This window comes from Schistocerca cancellata, chromosome 10 (genome assembly GCF_023864275.1).
Source record: "Schistocerca cancellata isolate TAMUIC-IGC-003103 chromosome 10, iqSchCanc2.1, whole genome shotgun sequence".
NCBI lineage: Eukaryota > Metazoa > Arthropoda > Insecta > Orthoptera > Acrididae > Schistocerca > Schistocerca cancellata.
The window spans coordinates 51,481,324-51,487,198 of record NC_064635.1 but is presented as its reverse complement, the minus strand read 5'-3'; the positions used below and the strand labels follow the sequence as shown (position 1 = coordinate 51,487,198).

Genomic DNA, 5,875 nt, shown 5'->3' with positions numbered 1-5,875 from the left:
GAGGTGAGATCATAAAACTAAAACTGATCTCCGCCCGAACAGGCCTTGGAAGGCCCAGCGGTACCGCCCGGCCGCCGTGTCTTCCTCAGCTCACAGGCGTCACTGGATGCGGATATGGAGGGCGTGTGGTCAGCACACCGCTCTCCCGGCCGTTTTGTCAGTTTCCGAGACCGGAGCCGCTACTTCTCAATCAAGTAACTCCTCAGTTTGGCTCACAAGGGCTGAGTGCGCTCTGCTTGCCAACAGCGTTAGGCAGAACAGATGGTTACCCACCCAAGTGCTAGCCCAGCCCGACAGCGCTTAACTTCGGTGATCTGACGCGAACCGGTGTTACCACTGCGGCAAGGCCGTTGGCACAGGTGAGACTATGGCTCCATAAAAATAGTCAAACATTCTACAGTGACGGTATCAGCAAAATGGTCTCTTTTGAGAGAAATATCTTCCTCGCCAGAGTGACTACGTTGATAAGTAAGTATGTAGATATAAATACAGGGTTATTACAAATGATTGAATCGATTTCACAGCTCTACAATAACTTTATAATTGGACATATTTTCACAATGCTTTGCACATACATACAAGAACTCAAAAAGTTTTTTTAGGCATTCACAAATGTTCGATATGTGCCCCTTTAGTGATTCGGCAGACATCAAGCCGATAATCAAGTTCCTCCCACACTCGGCGCAGCATGTCCCCATCAATGAGTTGTCATCGGGTGTCAGGACTTGTAGCAATTGTAAACGGTAAGGCTTCTGCTCTAGCCTTTTCCGTAAGATTTTCCAAACCGTCGGCTGTGGTACGTTTAGCTCCCTGCTTGCTTTATCCGTCGACTTCCGCGGGCTACGCGTGAAACTTGCCCGAACGCGTTCAACCGTTTCTTCGCTCACTGCAGGCCGACCAGTTGATTTCCCCTTACAGAGGCATCAAGAAGCTTTAAACTGCGCATACCATCGCCGAATGGAGTTAGCAGTTGGTGTATCTTTGTTCAACTTCGTCCTGAAGTGTCTTTGTACTGTTATGACTGACTGATGTGAATGCATTTCAAGCACGACATACGCTTTCTCGGCTTCTGTCGCCATTTTGTCTCACTGCGCTCTCGAGCGCTCTGGCGGCAGAAACCTGATGTGCGGCTTCAGCCGAACAAAACTTTATGAGTTTTTCTACGTATCTGTAGTGTGTCGTGACCATATGTCAATGAATGGAGCTACAGTGAATTTATGAAATCGCTTCAATCATTTGTAATAGCCCTGTAATAAAAATGTAGAATGTTAATAACGTTTGTTTTACTTAAAAAACTTGAGAGTTTTCGTAATTCGGAGGCAGTACTTTTCAGCACGCCCTCGTAATAAAAATTATTATGCTAGCAGTGATCATGATGCAAAAAGTAATGTACGTATAAAATGCTGGTCTAATGTAAGAGATGGACAGGCCCTGCCGCATTCACGTTGAGTAAATGAAAAATAAATAAATAATTACTCGAATATCTTGCGCAATGGACCACAAGTATGTGGTTCATTGTTAAATTCCAAGAGCATACGTTTCTCGAAGACTCAGGCAATATAAATCAAGAGCCAAAGAAACTGGTACACCTGCCCAATATCATGTAGGGCCCCGCGAACGCACAGAAGTGTCGCAACACGACGTGGCATGGACTCGACTAATGTGTGAAATGGTGCTGCAGGGCTGTCCACAAATCCGCAAGAGTACAGGGAGGGGGTGGGGGTGGGTGGGTGGGGGGGGGGCAACTCTTGCACTTTGCAGGGCATCCCAGATATACTGGGAAGTCTGGTGGCTAGTGGAAGTGTTTAAACTCAGAAGAACATTCCTGGAGCCACTCTGTACCAATCATGGACATGTGGAGCGTCGCATTGTCCTGCTGGAACTGCTAAAGTCCGTCGCAATGCACAATGCACATGTATGGATGCAGGTGATCAGACAGGATGCATAGGTACGTGTCACCTGTATCTAAACTCCATTCTCCGAAACAAGAGACGTACTGTAAACACGGCAAGGCGCGTGACCGCAGCGCTGCCGTCGAGGGGTGTACAAGGCAGGGGCATCACAAATGAAAAAATGAAAGTCCGGTTTTTGATAATTTGGCACCTGAACATGATAAAGTGATCCGAGAACTACCTTCCGACACCATTTTTCCATTACATTAAAATTTATTGTCACTTAAAAAGAGAAATATTTAAGCTTTCAGGAAAAGTTGTTTTTCGCGTTACTCTATATTTATCACGCCATAACTCCTAAACTGTGTGTCGCACAGCAAAATGATTTTATAATTGCCTTCAGTACCATATGTTGATGACGTCTGCTAATTTTCTACCCAACAGAGTCAGTAATAGTGAAGTAATAAATTAAAATCTCACGTCTGATGCAGAACTTTTACCAAATCATAATCCGAAATATAGTAAGCGACAGACTTTTCCCCTTTAAATTTTTTTGTGGGGGCGAAAGCGACAAAAGTTTCAGAAAGGTTTGAATTTAATTTTTTAGTTTGTTCGAATGCGATGGGTGCAACCGTTTGTCCTTTATGGGCGACGCATTGTGCGGTTCGCAGGCGCGGCGCTCTGTCAGTGTGGTCGTCTCAGTTGCAGGTGTGAGCTCGTCAGTGGGTGTCCTACAGCGGCGATTTCAGGATATCTTAAGTTAATCTGTAAAGACTAGTTGTTGTAAAGACTAGTTGTCTGTAAAGACTAGACGCTTGAAAGACTAGTTGTTGATTATTAGAGTAAGTATATGTGTTTGTAGTTACGCTGAGCATTCACCGTTTATGTGCGCATCCAATAGCATCGCATGGTTTCTTATTTTATATATTCACTTATTTCATTAGCATCACATACGGCTGTCCTCATTATGTCGGCCACGGATTCAGCGAGCGAGGTCGACGTGTCAGTTCTGAGTCCACCAAAGAAGCGAGCACAGAAGAAATCATTAAGTTCTTCTGAGAAGCACATGGTGCTTAATGTGTGTAAAACAGAACTGTTACATCCAGAGCAGTCGATGAGTGACATTCTTTCGAAAACAGCTGCAGCTACAGGTGTTGGACGCTCTTCAGTGTATCGTGTGATAAGTGAGTACAAGGCCACACACTCTTTGAAGTCTCCCAAGAAAGGATTATTACGACAGAAACTTTCCGAAAGTGTTGATGACTTCGATAGAAATGCGATACGAAGGAAAGTACACGATTTCTTTTTCGTAACGAATTGCCAACAATTGACAAAGTGCTTACAGTCGTGAACGAAGATGCAGATCTGGGCAATTTTCGGAGAACTACATTTTGTAAGTTATTGAGAGAAATGAATTTGAAATATGTCCGGCGTTGGCGCGATAGCATGACATCGTTTGATGGAGGCGGTGTTATCTTCGAACCATTAAACGGTTGAGAGATAAAGGCAGACCCATTTACTATTTGGACGAGACGTGGGTGAACACAGGACATACCCGAAGTTACGTCTGGGTAAATGGCTATAAATTCCTCAAAACAAGCGTTTCTGTACGGATCATCCACCGGAAGCAAGGGCCCATCAGGTAAAGGGAAACGTCTGATTATCGCACACATTGGCAGCAAAGCAGGGTTCGTTGAAGGATGTTTGTGGATTTTTGAATCCAAGAAAAGTGGAGATTATCATGAGGAGATGTGCGTCGAAACCTTCGAGAAGTGGTTTCAAGATGTTCTTCCTCGGCTTCAGGAAAATGCAGTTATTGTTCTTGATAACGCGCCGTACCATTCTCGGAGAAAAGAAAAAGTTCCCAACGTGAATTCCAAAAAGCACGAAATATCAGAGTGGCTAAAATTTAAAAACATTGATTTGGAAGAGGGTATGTCGAAGAAAGAACTTTAAGATATAGTTAAAAATCACAGAACAGCGCACAACGAATACGCAATAGATGTAATGGCGAAGAATGCAGGGAAAACTGTTCTCAGAATTCCTCCGTACCACTGCAAGTTAAACGCCATCGAGTTAGTGTGGGCCAGAATCAAAGTCTATGTTGCAGCGAAAAACAAAACATACAAAATGCCGGAAGTTAAAGTACTGCTAGAAGAAGCAGTAAGAACAGTGACTGCAGAGGATTGGAACAAGTGCATCCTCCACGTCGTAGAAAAAGTGGAAACTCAAACGTGGAAATTAGACTGCATTATAGAGGAGAGAGAGGAGCGGTTTGTTATAAACCTCAATGAAAACAGTTCACGTTCGACAGAGTGAACCTTGTTTCGTCCTTTATCATTATTATTATTACTGGTATTATTGTTAAAATTAACAATTAATTATGTTTGAATGGAGCGTTTTTTAGCAACCTGAATGAAAGAAATCTGCTTCGACAGAATGAACTCAGTTTAACATTATTTTAACATTATTGTTAAATTTATTTCGTACATTGTTGCCCAGGTTTCTCACGGGCCGCTGTGACAGCTCGGCAGCCAGCCGAACGCCGCCAGCTGCAAAACGTGCGCCAAGAATTTTCCACACCCCTACGTATCACGTGAACACCGAATGCTTTCTCTGGAAACGAGCTTAGTCGCTCACGTGACACTGTTTATGTTTCGTCCCAGCTCTCGGTGAATAGACTACAGACTTATTATGGGTGCCATATCACTCCAACTGCACACGCCCTACGCCATTACAGAGCCTCCACCAGTTTGAACAGTCCCATGTTGACACGCAGGGTCCATGGATTCATGATGTTGTCCCCGTACCCGTACACGTCCATCCGTCCGATACAATTTGAAACGAGACTCGTCCCACCAGGCAACATGTTTCCAGTCATCAACAATCCAATGTCGGTGTTGACGGGCCCAGGCGAGGCGTAAAGCTTTGTGTCGTGCAGTCATCAAGGGTACACAAGTGGGCCTTCGGCTCCGAAAGCCAATATCGATGATGTTTCGCTGAACGGTTTGCACGTTAACAGTTGCTGATGGCCCAGCACTGAAATCTGCAGCAGTTTGTGGAAGAGTTGCACTTCTGTCACGTTGAACGATTCTCTTCCGTCGTTGTTGGTCCCGTTCTTGCAGGATCTCTTTCCGGCCCCAGCAATGTTGGGGATTTGGTATTTTACCGGATTCCTGATGTTCACGGTACACTCATGAAATGGTCATACAAAAATCATGCCCATTATAATTATCCGGGCTGTTATGCCGTGGTCGGTTGATGAATTTTGTCTCAATTCGCAACGTTTCGTGTCCGACTGCGGAAGACATCTTCAAGGGGGTCCGTAGGTCGATGGAATGTCCAACACACCCACTGGCTCGCTGCTGACTGCCGCTAAATTCCGTGACCGCGCGCTCCCGCGCCGCGGTGTGACGTCACGTGTTTTGAAAACGTCAGTGCAATTGGCCGCTGTCCGTCGCCGTCGATCGCCGTTGCCATCACCCAGTAGTGGACGGGTGGTACACATCTTCTTTAGCAACGGCATCCATATACCGTTTAATTTCACGCCCTCCTCCTTTCGGTTGAAATTACTTGGGTGTTTAGCGATTTATGATTGCCTCCCTGTAGAGCCTTTCGTAGTATCCGCTTGTGGCCGCTAGTACTTGCGTCTCCTCGAAACGAATATTGTGGTTCCCTGGCTGGAAAGCATGCTTCGCAACAGCTGATCGTTCCGTTTCTCCTCTTCTACAATTTCCCTTGTGCTCTTCCAAACGTTTAGAAACAGTTCTTTTAGTTGTACCCACATAAACATCACCACAACTGCATGGGATCCTACACACTCCAGCTTTTTCCAAAGGTTTTCGAGCGTCCTTGGCAGGCTTAAGGTATTCCTGTATCTTCGTGGTGGTCTTGTAAATTACGGTAATATTCCGCTTCGTCTAGATCCTCCCTATTCTTTCCGTTACATTTTTAACAAACGGCAGGAAAACCTTAGATTTTGC

The 5,875-nt window shown here is 45.1% G+C and overlaps 1 pseudogene; it reads right to left on the bottom strand.

Moving 5' to 3' along the window:
* Nucleotides 1–237: 237 nt before the first annotated feature.
* Nucleotides 238–355, bottom strand: LOC126107121 (5S ribosomal RNA; annotated as a pseudogene).
* Between the last annotated feature and the right edge of the window lie 5,520 nt (nt 356–5,875).